Genomic DNA, 15624 nt, shown 5'->3' with positions numbered 1-15624 from the left:
TAAGCCTTTGGAAGACTATGGAAGACTATGGAAGCCCATGGCAGCCTTTGGAAGCCTTTGGAAGACGATGGAAGCCTATAGAAGTCTACGGAAGCATAGGAAACCTATGGAACAGCCAGACTCCACCTAAATAGTCTTTTTATCTGTGTATTTCATTCCTCAGCATGAAGGTTTGTTTCAAAGCCCGGCGAAGAGAATAACAGCTTCTGTAATGAATGGATAAAGGCCTCTTACTCATACAAGTCTTATTTGTAGAAATTAGTCAAATGGAGATGCCGAAACATTCATCCCTTCGAATGAGAAAATCAACTGTCAACTTGTTGCTATCATATCACATATGTATTGACGGTGAACATGTTCTATATAGAAACATATGGTATCTCACTAATTTCCTTAAGAGAATACAGTATTTTAGGTACCGTCTTCACACTCAAGCTGGATTCAGTTGGATTTAGCTCAGCAAATTGAATGTCCTCATTAAAAAATATCCTACATAAACATACACGGATACAACCGCTCAGAGAATAGATAATGTGTTTGAAAAGTCAGGTATTGTTTTCCCCGTTACCGCTGCTCGGGCCCCCAGAGGCCGCAAGAGGAAATGCACAGAGCCCGCGCTGCTTTTGTTAATTAAAGCTGTCAATCAGTGTCTTTTTTTTGTTGTTGTTGTTTTTCTTTCTCTCTCTCTCTCCGGATCCATTTGTGTCACTCTGATCAAAGCTGCGATCCCCCCAAAAAAGAAAAGAGAAGCCTATTTTCTTCACGCAAACAAGAGTTTTCATGTCTTTTTAATGCAAGACTCTTTAATGCAAATTAAAGAGTTGTTGAATCTGTGATTCAGGAGATGACACACACATACAAGATTACCTTTTAATCCAAATGTTTTGAATGCAACACATCTGATGTTTTACAAATGTGCGTTCTGACCATTGTAGCACAGTTTGTTTATTATAACATGATTAAATGACCTCATTCCTCTCAATAGTCTTTTCACTGTTCAGTAGATTCTCCTGCTGCGTGCACTTCAGAAAAAGGTGCAAAAGGAGAAGGCATGTAACTGAAGCACTCAGTGTTTAAGCATTAGCATACATCAATAACATTGATTTTGTAGAGAAAATATAATATATAAAATATGAGTCAACAGAGCATGTCATGAGTGGAGAAAAGAAGCAAGAGAAGAAGCACACTTTTAGAAAAGTGTGAACGGAATGCAGACGGAGAGGGTTCATATACGCAAGTAGTAATAAAACGTGTACGGTTTTATGGGTCAGAAAACAAAATATTTGCAGATATCGCAAATTTAGATCTACAAGTTTATCATGAATCTGGGTTTCAATATGTTTTAAGTGAACTGAACAATAGAAAACAATATGATCAAAAGGCTCCAATAGTCTGTCTGCCTGTCTGTCTGTCTTACTGTCTGTCTGATGTTCTACAGAGAGAGAGTCTGGGCCTCAGAAAGCCCCAGAGAGCTTGACACGTGCGGTCGATTAGAGAGTGTGTGTGTGTGTGTGTGTGTGTGTGTGTGTGGTCTCCATCCATCCAATCAGCTTCAGTCTGCCGGAGCAGCTTTTAGTGATCACCTACTCCAACTCTGTGTCAGGCTGAACTCTGCATCTTTTATGGATTATTGTCCCATTTCCTAAAGGAGAGGAGTGTGTGTGAGAGCTGTCGGGTTGTTATTCTAACAGGAAACTTAGGGAAACAAGAGAATGTTCAAGAGCAAATGTGTTTGCTAAGCTCCAGTTCACTTTTAAAGAAGAGCCTCCTGACTGGACAGGGGGCCCAGGCCCAGGACAGGGGGCTCTACAGCGGGCGAACTTCATTGGTACCATCAACCCAACACCAGCGATATTGATGAGAGTCCAAAGGACAGAAGACAGAACACACCCAGCAATAACCTTGTCCACCCTGCTGCCTTCTGGCAAGGGATGGAGAAGCATCAGCTTCTTCCCTCAGACTCCTCAACTCATCCTCCACCCTCCACAACCATTTTGTTTTACTTAGTATAAAAAGAGACTACAACTGGATGTAGCTGTGCAACCCTGTGTTGTAGAATGACAAACAAATTAACCTTGAACCGTAATCTTTGTGCTCCCCCACCACTCTAAACATTCATCACACAAACCACGAGCAGTCAGGTTAGCAGAGGAGATTCTCTCATTTCTCATCTGAAGAAGGACCTTCAGTCAGTCAGCATTTTCTTTTATAGTGTGAAAAGCTGCACGGATCTCCAAAACTGTGGCTCATTGATAAACAAACACGTCAGCATTAGGATATTAATCGCCTTCTTCTTGACTTGATCAGCCAGAACATTAAATATATATATATATATATGTTTTTTTTTGTATTCTTTTCTAGGGTGCCTTTTTAAACATCGTGCCATGGCCAAGCCAAAAAAGAAAAATTCAATTAAAATCCTGCTGAGGTTTTTCCGGGGACGCAGATTATATCGGGACTTTAAATAAATGTTGTTTTTTTTTAATCAAAAAGTAAAAGAACGCTGACATTTGCGGCGCTCTCGCCGGACAATGAAAACAACTTGTCAGGAAATGTATGAAACAGCGAGGTGATTCAAACGGCTCTTTTAAAAAAATTCAATGTCAAGAGGGAACGGTACAGCACAGCACGCCGAATGTCACGTGCACTGCGTGTCAGACGGCGACACCCATAAGTGTGAGCGCTGGAGCCCAGATAAGGATGGAGGAATGGCCAGAGAAATGCCAACTCAGGCTTCTGTCTCCGAGTGGCTGGATTGTTCGGCGAGACCCTTTTCTAAGAGCCTGCCGGGGCCGCTCTGAACGGGTGCCAATCATCACACCCCAAACAATGTTTCTCAACAATACTTTAACGACGTGCCGTTTGTCGGGGGGAAAAGCCACTAAGCTCTCAGGAGTTAATTGTTTTTTAAAAAGCAATATAAAATCCCATCGCAATAATCAGTTCTCGTGGACTCTCTTCATCTCCTCCCATCAAACTAAAGCTGCTAATTGTTTTAAACTGCGAGCGTTTCACGTGAAACGACCTGGAGGCGGAGTCATAATATGGCTGTTTGTCACAGAGGAAGTTGGAGGGCGGATCCATGTCGGTGATCACAGCTGTGTTTCTGGGAGAAAGTCGAGTTCATAATAAAGGGGACTGTACGGTATGATTGTGTCGCTGCAACAAATGGTGAAAGACTGACAGAAAAACTAAGATCTCAGAAATAATAAACACAGTTGAACCGGCACAATATGAAAACTAAAGTTGCGTAAAGCGTTTCAAATGGTATACTTCTTTAGAGCCAATGGAAGAAGAATTGTCACACGTATCAGCTGCTCTACCTTTGAACCACGAGCCACTAACTGAACAGGTGTTGCCTCAGAGGAAGGCTGGAGATACCTGGATGGAACATCTCTCCATAGTCTTTCATACTGCTTCTTACGACAATGAATATTCATCATAGAGCAGGATTCAGACGTATTGTCACTCGATGAAATAAATTATTTGATACACACTATATGGTAATATATATAGATTCTTGATTTTCTACAAGAAAGTGTCAAATAAGTAAATTAAGTTAATATGATGATTTGGGTCCTGCTGTGTGCCAAAAAAACAACCTGGCACATATTTCCATTTATTGCGGTCGTGTCCAACAACAACATTCTGGCCTTTTGTTCAATATGGATCATAAACAAACAAGTGTCCCTTTGTATGCCACACGCCTTCACGTGCGGTCTAAACGTGCAACAACAAACCAAAAAACTAATTACGCTCACTGGATGAACTTGTATGGTTGTGATTGGCCGGCTATGATCTGTGTTGGAGTAGATTTATCTTATTTCTACATTCTCAGCATACCAAATGTGTGCAATTCATTTGAATATATGTGCATCTTACTCATGCTTTATTATCTCAAAATAAAAAAAATGTAATACAAATAAAAGTAGACACTCTTCTGCTCTTCCAAATATTTCAGACTACCCTTTCGTCACCCCCCCCCCCCATCTTTTTCCTCCTAATGATTTCCTCCCCTTACATCCCCATCAACATCCCATCAACATCCTGCAGCGTTACAAAGATATAGCAGGATTACTTTTATGTCGTAGGCAAAAGGCCGATTTATCTGTGCATTTATCAATATTAACTACACCTGACACATATCCCTTGACCTGAAAGCGGCATGTTTAGAGCCACAGCCGGCTCCGTCCCCCAGACCGATGATAAGTGTGAGCCCGAGCCGCTGACCTCCGTAATGAGCCTTGTTCTGCCATACAATCCCAAGCCCGGTGGTCATGCTCATTTCCACTTCGGGGGTTGAAGGAGGCTGCGGCAGCGATTGCGTCTCCTGACATGTGACATACAGGAGGGTTAAGGGGACACAATAGCCCCATCATGTAAGGAAGTCACAGAGACTGGCGGGGGAAATAGAACGGAGAGAAGTGGGCTCGTCTTCCATGCTCGGCACGTAGCCTACTTTACATCGCAGAGCCTGATCCCTCTCTCTCTCTCTCTCTCTCTCTCTCTCCCTCTCTCTATCCTCCTTCTTGTCCTCCAACAACAGCAGTCCAATTACATTTCTGATGATAATAAAAGACCTTGCACAAAGCCACAAGCCCTCGCAGGGCGGGTAGGTGGCTTTGTTTTTTTGTGTATGCATGTCATTCCAAAAAAGGGTAAAATGTAGCCGCAATTATATTTAGAAATACAAATAGCATATGAGCCAATAATAACCCACAGTGTGGACTGCAATAAAATAACTGACATACCGAAATCTGTTGTGCCTTATTGCCCCCTCCACCCTTTTCCGAACAACACAGCGAGATACATCTTTCTCAGCCTGTGGTCCTTGAAATCAATTCGTTGGATATGAGCAGAATTAGCGCCGGATCAGACCGAATTCAGCCTGATGAAAAGGCGTCTTGTGTCGCCGCCGCGGGAGCGCCCGGCGTACAGGAGGAGGAGGAGGAGGAGGAGGAAACAATGGAGGAAACGCACAATGCTCCAAACAGTCGGATCCCGGCTCCCTCTCCACCTGGGACTCAGGGTGGAGGATCCCCTCTGACCGCGGCCCAATTAAATCCTGCACGCGCACGCACACGCACACACACACACACAGACACACACGCACACGCACACACACAAACACGCACACACGCACACAGACACGCATCTCCACATGGAGTGACCCGCTTCCATCATGAATATGGATGTGTTGGAGGAATGCAAATAAAACCTGGCCTACAGACAGACAGACAGCAGAGAGAGAGAGAGAGAGTCAGACAGACAGAGAGAGAGAGAGAGAGAGAGACAGACAAGCAGGCAGACAGTCAGCAGCACAACAAAGAGGTGGTAGGGAATGAGAACAAAGGACCAGCTTGGGGTTGAAGCAGCACAGATGCCTTCACTTCCAGCTCTGTCACAGCCACCACACCTTAATATTACTGGAATATATGTATGGATCTGATTTCACTTGTGATATAGAATAGTGTGTTTTAGTCTACATGCGTTCATCTGTTTCTCCTGCAACAATAACAAACCATCCGAGCGATAAACTCACAACTCACTACATATCCCCCTTTCCTTCCCTCCTTCCCTCCTTCCCTCCTTCCCTCCTTCCCTCCCGTAGACAATAGGAGAAACTGCGACTGATGAACCATTTGGAAATATTGTTGCGCTAAATATTATGCTCAGAGAGTTGGACCTGCCAGTCATTCAGCGGCGTACATAGACAACATAAAGTGTCTCTGGCTGCCCAGAGGACACTGCTGATCCCAGCGTGTGACCACACTGAAAGTAGCTGTGAGAGAGCAGGGAGCATATCTGGACCGCTTCACAACCGGTTTATGAATTGGGCTTTTGTACAGAGATGGCTTTTTAAAAAAAAAAGAAAAAAAGAAAAAGCATCGTCATAGCTGGTTATTGTGATATAAAACAGTCTTATTAAAACAGAATAATGGATGAATTCCGTGTGTCAGAATTCGGGGCCGATGCAACAGATTTTCCACAGTGCCTCAACAGAATAAGCAATAAAACGGCCGACCTCATAGATAGTGACATTTAATGCAGGAGAAGTGCCAAGCCAGACGCGGCGTACAGGGGTCTGCTTGTAAATAATTAATCTTTGCTCTTCATGTCTTCTTGTCAGTACAGACGAGGGGCTTGTATCCTGGCAACGCGCCACGGTTCCCACATGCTGCAGGGAGAGAGAGGCCCTCGGGGGGGAGACAATCTTCAACCTGCCTGCAGCAACCACGCACACACATACACACACACACACACACACACACACACACACGCAGCCCTCTGCTACACACAGGCATGCATGTGTACACAGGAAACGATACTAACTAGATGTTTGCACATGTACATACTTAATGCGCACACACATGCGTGCAAGTGTCGGTGCATTTACTCCACACACACACACGGTTCATAATTGTGTGCACACACAGCCAGACAGCATAAGGCCGGACTTACCTGCACACAGAAAGACATATGCCAGGATTCATGCGTGCATACTGTATATACACAGTAGCTAGACAGACGGAGCCTCTCATTGCACACACGCACACACATTCCTCTCGAGGAGGCCTGTGAGGGATGCTCTGATTGGTTCCCTCCAACGGCAGGCGGCTTCCCTGAGGGTCCTGGGTTGCAATCCTCTTTATCTCAGGATGCCGAAGGACACGACACCTGTGTGTGTGTGTGTGTGTGTGTGTGTGTGTGTGTGTGTGTGTGGAGATGTAACTAAGGTATGTCCTGCGTCCTGTGTGTCAGCGTGACATCGCACAATAGATTAAAGCACACCTGAATCATTTATCAAACTAAAAACACATGTTTGTTGCCTCTGCAAAGTGATCATGGTCCACCAAAGAAATAAAATATTAAGATCATTAATCCATATTTTCATGCATTTTTGCAACTACAATCGTACATTTTTTTTAATGCCATTCATTCCTTTTTTCCTTTAATGCTGAGGGTTCGCTAATAACTGGAACAAAGATGAACCAAATGATACATGTTCTTTTTAGGTTGTGACATTTCATGAAGTAGCATTATCATTTTATGTTCACCCAACTCCAACCATTTAACAACGCTAACCACATGTTTAAAATGTGTCTGTTATGTTTAGGTGTGAGGAATAGTTTAGGAAATGCTCCTGTGGGGATTAGAGAGGAGGGACAAACACTCTTTGGGGTTTTATGTGTTGGGTGCTTATTTGAGAAGGTGGACCCAGATGCAGGATAGGACCGCTCACATGAACCTGGAGAAACAACTTGAATTCCAGTTTTCGGTGCCGATGAGGTGGAACTAAAAAAAAAACAAGGACTGAACAGAAAAGTAGGACTTTAACACAAAGTAATCTGACGAGGGGATGAAGTGCAGGTGGAGACGCTCAGGTGAGGGAGCGGAATGGACTTGTTGGTTTTGTCATTATGAGCAAAGCCCTCTCACATTACGCTGCATCGGGATTTCACAGAAATATACGTGTAAGGACAACGACTCCTTGGCGGCGGAATTACGCGTCGCACGCAATGTGATAAAATCACGTTGCCACCAACACGGAGACAGTTAAACGTAGTTTGTTTTCTTAAAGAAACATCTACTTTTTAACTACTTTTGTAATGTAACATGTTAAGGAGCACTCATGAGTTAAAATAACTATGTTTGTTATGTAACATTTTATTTATCATTTTAAGTAAAACAAATGGTTTAGGTTAAGGGTTGTTATGTAACTGCGACTTGTCATTTCAAATGGGAAACACCAGTCACCATAGGTGAAAGTCTCATCCTCATGGACCTCTCCCACATACTCTGTTGAACCCTGACGAAGGACCACACCTGACTTTCAATTGGCATTGTTCCCGTGGTGCTGGAGTCACTTCACGTATTTCGGGGAGATGAGTCATTTGTAAGGTAATGGCCAATGGAAACCTGAAACTGGATACAGGGGGGGGGGCTTCTTGGATACAGACCGTGTCATCCAATGCACACAGTCAGTTAAAGCTCAAAGTCTGTCAAGGACACACGATGACATTCGGTGAAAACAGGGCTCTGGGCTCTGCGATACTCAAACACAGCGAATTAGTGGCGATTCTTTCGGCCTTCTGTGTGAATAATCGGCCACCCAGGCCACAGCATTTGGACATTAATGCCATAATGAGCCTGAAAAATTGGACACATTAGCACGTAGCCACTAAAAGCATGTGACACCCATTTTTCATCCCATTTGCCAGCAGCGCGTTCTGCTGCCAGTATGGAGCACTAGGAGCTCAGCAGTTTCATGAAAAACATCTAAATAAACCATGCGGTGAGTCATGCTATACACCTTCTTGCATCGCTTCGGTCAGCTTTCTCGCTTGGTGTTTTATTTCTTGCGGCACACGCACATAAAAAGAAAGAAAACAAACCGATGCATAAACACTCAGAAACCTTGTTTGTGCAGATTGATTGCCGAGATGTATTTGGCTAATGGAATTACATATGTCTGTTGGCCTCTCGCTCTCCCTCTCTGTGTGTGTGTGTGCGTGCGCGCGCGCGTGTGTGTGTGTGTGTGTGCGTGCCTTCAGGCTGCTGTAGAGCTGACGAAGGCCTTCCCTCTCTGGTGGGTCAGGCTAATTATTATTCTAATGGCCTCTCAGTCAGATGCAAATAGCTCTAATGGCAAAGCTAGAGCTGAGGGGAGGGAGGGAGGGAGGGAGGGAGGGAGGGGAGGTAAGGAAGGAGAGAGGAGAGATGGAAGTGCACAAAATTAGATTTGCATTTTTGTTAGAGAAATATGCGAGTGTTTGTCGTGAGGAGGAGGAGGAGGAGGAGGAGGAGGGGGGAGGAGGAGGAGGAGAGGGGGGAGGGGGGGTATATTGAGTGTGTGTGCGATTCTTGCATTTGAGTGGTTTATATTTCCCTTCATTTAATTTCTTCACTCCAGCACCGTGAGCAGCTTGGACATATTGAAAAAATAAAGCATTTAAAAAATAAAAACATTAATAATTTTTTACATAATCCAAGTGAAAGAAATATATATTGTAATGTACCATCACACAGGTGGAACTAAGTATATTCATTCAAGTACTCAATGGTACAGTTTTGAGGGACTTGTAACAACTGAGTGAAAAAAAATAATTGTATTAATTAATAAACGTCTTAATTTTTGTCTTTAAAACCGCTGTTGTCATGTTGATGCTCAAGCATTAAGAATCTAATACACAATCAGTCACAAGGGACATTTAATGTTTAATACTTTAAGCACATTTAGTTGACAACACTACTGTTTTTTTACTTAAGTTTAATTTTGAAAGCAGGACTTTAATCTTTATGTTTAGATATATTTTTCAATAATACATACATACATATGCAATGGTTCTTCATACGTCTCCCATCACCACCATTAGCATCTTATTGCATTACTTTAAATTCTACAATTCTCTTGATGAAAAATATAACAATCGAAAAACCTTTTGTTTTTTTAAAGAAATAAAATATAGTTTTTCTTCTCCTTAAGATTCAGTAACACGTGTTGAGCTCATGCCTGATAATGAATTCTATGACTCACATTTGGGCACAACGGGCAGAGCTGTAATTGTTGGTGGGTGGAGGGGCGTTGTGGAGAAACGACCTTGCCAGGCTAATAAAGCGGAGACAGACGATGTCTCCTGAGCAGAGCAGACCAAGGCTACTCAGGAACAAAAAGAGGGAGACAGCGTAGTGCGATGCTTCCATTGCCCTCCGATTCCCCCTTCATCCCTGAGGTGCGTGCACTTTATAGACCTCCAGGGCCCTCGGGAGAACATTGTTGGGCTCACACACGTATTGTGCAACACAACATCACAACATCACCGCAGAGCAACGTGAGGGTTTGGCCATTATCACAACCAGAGAAGAGGCTCTGCGACATGTAACTAAAACGCACGAGTTCTGGAGCCGATTGTGGACAAACACAATGACTTAATGAAGGTTTTTGTCGAGGCTGTTGGACAATAAGGGACTATTGAGTTTGATGCTGTAATCATCAGGCAAAGTTTGGACAAAAAACGGGTCCTTGTGTGATCATGTGGGATCAAAGCAGGCGGCAACCTCCGGCTCTGCCGAGCGAAGCTGCATTGTCTCTGCGGACCACCAGGGGGCGACTCCTCTGGTTGTATAGAAGTCTATGCTTCATGTGTTAGAGCTGCATTATCTCTCCTGACCACCAGGGGGCAACTCCTCTGGTTGTATAGAAGTCTATGCTTCATGTGTTAAAACTGCATTCTCACTCCTGACCACCAGGGGGCGACTCCTCTGGTTGTATAGAAGTCTATGCTTCATGTGTTAGAGCTGCATTCTCTCTCCTGACCACCAGGGGGTGACTCCTCTGGTTGTATAGAAGTATATGCTTCATGTGTTAAAGATGCATTATCTCTCCTGACCACCAGGGGTGACTCTGGTTGTTGTAACAGTTCAGAGAATCTCGAGCTGCCTGGTGCTTGGAAGAAGAAGCTCCGAAGCCAGAGATATATAATAATTATTATTTAATCATAACAAACAAGAGTCATCTGTATACATACATGGTCCGGCCCGTAGCCAACACTTTCTGTCTGGCGTCATCCCGTAAGAGACCGAATTCGCGTCTCACACTTAGTTTTATTCGCAGTCCATTCGCTGAGCTAAGCTCCCATTGGTTAGTGGAGGTATTCATGCAAATACCTTTCAGAGACACAGCATGCTACGCTGACCAGCGAATAAGACATGAGGTTCACACCTGAGGGTTAGTTCCATTCGCCACTTCAAAGAATGCCTCCAATCGATAAGCTGGCGGGGTCAAAGCTCACACTTCTGGTCAAGGACAGGAAGTTCCCCTTCAGAATAAAACCTATTATCCTGCCTTCAGAATAAAAGCAACATCTCAGGTTTCAATCGACATCCCTTTTAACTATTGTCTAAACAATAAAACATCATTCATTCTCATGCATCATACAATTAATCATTACATTTGTCATCAACAAACAGAATAATAAAACAGTGATCCTCTCTTATGCTTTATAATACATTCCTCAGAATATTCCTCAAATTAATTATCATAACTTTCTTTATGTATTAATTTAAAACATAACCTCTCTTATCTACATGTGCAAGTGTATATAAAATCCACTACAACTCAACATTGTATAGAAGTGTACTGTGATTGACAGGTCGCTGCCGCTACCAGAGACATATACAGTGTCACTACGTCCCTCCTCCTCAGTCCAAATATGGTCAATTTCGAAAAAAAACAAGATGGCGACATTAAAATTGCCAAACTCGAGGCTTCAAAACATCAGTCCACAAGCCAACGGGTGAAGTCACCATGACTACGTCCACTTCTTCTGATCTGTAATACACCTCCACTAACCCTTGCAGAAGGAAACTGACCTTGGAGTGTCTTTCATTTAGAAATTCTCATTGTTTCTTAAAAATAAATAGTCTACAACTAATAGTGAGAGCTCACTCCAACAAATGTGTTGGAAATCTTGTCACTTAAATCAAAAGCTGATTTTGAAAAGTGGCTTTAATCCATTTTCCGTGTTGGCAGTGATGTCAGTGAACTGATGGCAGATCAACTCTGCACCTGCATGTTGTCTTTTCAGGATTTGGCCTGCCTTGAAAAAGAAAAACTAACATGACTATGTCTGATTTAATCAAAGGCTGCATTCAAATGAGTGCATGCAGGATTATAAAAATGCACATTGGTGCAGTCTTTAGAGCCTCTCTGAAGTAAGTGCCCCGTATTCACCTAAAAAAAACGTGATTCCCAGCAGATTCCCCGTAACCATGGTGAGGCGGAGGACGGGAGGCAGCATTCCTTTAGGAAGCGGGATGGGAAGCTCTCGCCACAGAAAGGCGATTGTTTATTCAAGTTTAGTTCCAATACAGAAAGAGACGGAGCTTTTGAAAAGAGGAAGAGGAGACGTTTTAAAGAGTTTTCAGAGCCATCGGAGAGAATGCCGGCGACGGCTTGCGACCGAGGTGAGCAAGAGGAGCCGGGAGTTCACTGAATATCAGAGCAGCCAGTTTTTTGGTTTCACATCAAGTCCTCTCGCAGCTTGCCACCCTTAAGTTAAAGAAGCATATCCCGGGCCTGCCAGCTCCTTCGCCATTGAACCTCTCTGTGGCAGAATTCAAGTCCCCGGGCTGTGACAGCTGTGGGCCCTGAAGTGGCGTTTCCCAGAGAGCCGGCCAAACATTCCTCCCTGCTTTGTGGACTCACAATGGGCACAATAAGTTCGGCAACAGCACGGCATCAGCCGGCGAGAGGAAGAGGAGAATTGCAGGCTTTTTTCCCCCCCCCCAGAGTGTCAATTATCTGTCCGGCTATACAGCTTCTTTTATTCCTTCCTTTTCCCTCTCTTCTCCTCACTTTCTCCGTTCAGCGTCGCCTCACTTCTGAGAAACATTATACGGCTTGAAATACAACCGCTTTCGTCGCGCGCTCTTGGCGACGCGGCCCCCACGCTTTGTGTAGGAGCTTAATTTCCCATCCACTCACCGCTTTAAGTGCGGCTCAATTCATCTGCGGGAAGGACATTAAGGCTTGAAAGAATGCTACCGTACGAGCCGCCCGACAAAGACGAGAAGAGCCTGCGACAACGGGACCTGCTCTGCAGAGAGACACTTCAAAACCCGCCGCTTTCACTGGAAGTCAGCCAGCAGCTTCTGATCACATCCTCTCACATTCTTACTGACTTTGAAACACATGGTATCAGCGCAGGATGCGTTGTACTGTAATGACTACTGCCTCTGCGCCCACGCCTCGTTAATACACGAACAAGCCTTCTTGTCCTTATCAGCGCCGCTCTCCGTTCGTAGGACCTTCCTCGCGGCTCCATTCGGATATTTGGGCTTCGGCATGTAAAACGACAACGACGCGGCCTTTTGTGCAGAATACCGTCTTTATACCTGCATGCTAATTTATCTCTGGGTAACGGGGGCTCTTTTAGAAAGCATGAGGCGGAGCGCGAGGCAATTTATTAGTCTAATTTAAAATGTCTGTCAGCAGAACGCTATGGGAGGCGATAACTGTCTGCAGGATGACAGCGCTGTGAATAGAGGGTGTCGTGCTGTAAAGTGGATACGCACAGCCGCTGTTTATTATGCCAGGGTTAAGACACTGACCTGTGTGGGGGCTCGTATATACAGCATCATACAGATGTTAAAAAAAAAACACACACACACAGTATCTGAGTGGATTGATCACTGGAGACTCATTTATTATCCCTGACATCATACACATCATCATTTCTGTGTGTGTGTGTGTGTTACACCACAATTGACTCCACAATACTCCGGTGTCACCTTTCTAACATTCACCCTTAAAGCAAGATGTCATTGACTACAGCTCTAACACGTAACATATAACGTTAAGTAACAAGCATAAAGAACTGGACACAAACAGCGCTCTCCTAGGTGAAAGTCCCGTGTTTGTTTGACCCATCCACCTGCCCTTAGTGGACTTTTAATAACCGACAATCCCAAACGTCATCATTCAACATACCCGTGGTTTGCAGGAACCTACAATGGCAACATGTTATCTGGCGCCCGGGCTGTGACATGAACAGAAACACCAGTAACCAGGCGGCATCAAGCTCAATTCCATGTTTCTTATCAACATTCTTCTTGTGAGTTGGGGTTGACGTCTTCACTGATGTTTTTATTGATGCAGCCCTTTTTCACATTCTTATCAAAGAACCAATGCAGTTCTTCATTGTCTGTACTGATGGTTTCACCAGGAGAGTTTCATGTCCATCCAGGTCTTGAAGTGCTCCAGCTGCCATTCAACTCACATTGTCTGTGCAGAACACAGACTTATTGTCCTCCTGAAATAACTCATTCCACTTTGCTACTTCTTAAGTATAGAAATAGGACTCGAGTCAGAAACACTGCAGTGCAGCATGCGAGTGGAAAATAACAATTGTGTTGCTAATTAATGAATCAAATAAGGAATCAATTGTATTATGCGGAGTGTGAGGTCCTGTCTCTATAGTCTTGTGCGTTAAGTGCGTCTGCTACCAGCCTCCCCCCCCCCCCCAAACCCCCACTGCTCGTCATTTTCTAACTCGCTCAAGGATGTATCAATGCCGACGTGTGTGTCCTGCATGGGCATCTGTGTTGGCTATCTGTGTACATGACGGTGAGTGTGCGGAAGCCTGTGTGCGTAGCTCTCCCTTTACAGCTGGTGGGTGGCAGGGCCAAGCAGGACCAGCTGGCCGGCTGTACAGGCCACCGTGGTGCCCTCTGACCCCCTTGCGGCCTGGTGGGCCAACGGTGGCACGGCCATAAATCCACGGACACAGAGCATGTGGAGGCATTCAGGAGGCAGACACATCACCTGCTGCCTGCCAGCACGCCGCCTCCCTCGCTGCCCTCCTCCACTCGCGGCGCCTTTGCTCTCTGTCAAGTGCAAATTGTTCCCATGGAAATAGAGAGAAACACGGTGCTTTTGTAGAAACAGGAGAGTTGAAACACATTGGAGTTCAGATTGTTGGAGCCATGCGCCGTTTTCTGCTCACTTTTCTACACACTTGGGGCTTGTGCACACATTTCAGTCTAACGCTTTAATGTCAACTCTGGAAGAATTGAACATCTTTTGGCCCCCGCAGTGACACCCCAATGACAGGAAAGACTAATGATTGACTGGCAATACCCCCACCCCCCTAAAACAAATGTAAAAAGGAGAAACAGAGGAACAAATGAGCAAACACCCCCCCCCATGAGGCCCTTTTCTATTTGTCAAATGTGTCAGATATGAATCCAAGTCTCCGCTGATTGGATTTTGATGAAACTTGGGATAATGATGCATTTCACAACACTTTCTAAATCATCCTCATTTCAGACACCGCTGACTGGATTTGGAACGACGCATCTCACCATTCCACTCCAGTAATTTCAAGACGACATAGATCACTGTGAGAATACCACCACGAAGACACTTAAACAGACAAAAAAAACCATATATTTCCATTTATAGTCAAAACTAAGAGACAACAACAACTTAAGCTGTCAGATTCAAGCAAAGACAAAACCTTTGAATGCTCAAATGTCAGCTGCCCTGCTCATTACATGACATTTCAGAGAGCACCCCTGAAATGACTTGTCTAATTCTGGTATTTGGAGGAGTAAACAAACACAACGCTGCGTAATTACAGACTTAATTAACTCAAGTGCTTGACTGGAAGACAGGGACAGAGAGACCATAGAGGCTGAGACATCTTCCTCTCCATTACTTCCCAATCAGTACACAGGGGCTAGCTCAGTACACACTTTCAACATGTTCACTCCTTGAATTAAATCCATCAATTTAGGACATTTAGGGGAGGTTATTTATTACTTCATACCAGTTGCATCCTTATTTTTATTCTCTCAGACATTGGTACAATTATCTGCAGAGTGACATACGGCACCAGTATATGCTCCATCCTCTGTGACAAGCACGCCTTCTCCTCTTCATTGCAAAATTGCTAAATGTTTACACTAAATATAACAGCAAAATGTTTGCAGTAAATATATTTCATTTGTTTTCCCTACAACATCTTATTGTTGCAGCTAAATAAATGTTTCTTTGGCTGTCTTTAGGCACAGCATCTGGTTCATGGGAAATATTGTGGTTGTAGGAGCGGTCAGTAAATC

This window comes from Cyclopterus lumpus, chromosome 25, assembly GCF_009769545.1.
Source record: "Cyclopterus lumpus isolate fCycLum1 chromosome 25, fCycLum1.pri, whole genome shotgun sequence".
Taxonomy (NCBI): domain Eukaryota; kingdom Metazoa; phylum Chordata; class Actinopteri; order Perciformes; family Cyclopteridae; genus Cyclopterus; species Cyclopterus lumpus.
The sequence above is the reverse complement of the archived record's forward strand: the minus strand, read 5'-3'. Positions refer to the sequence as shown.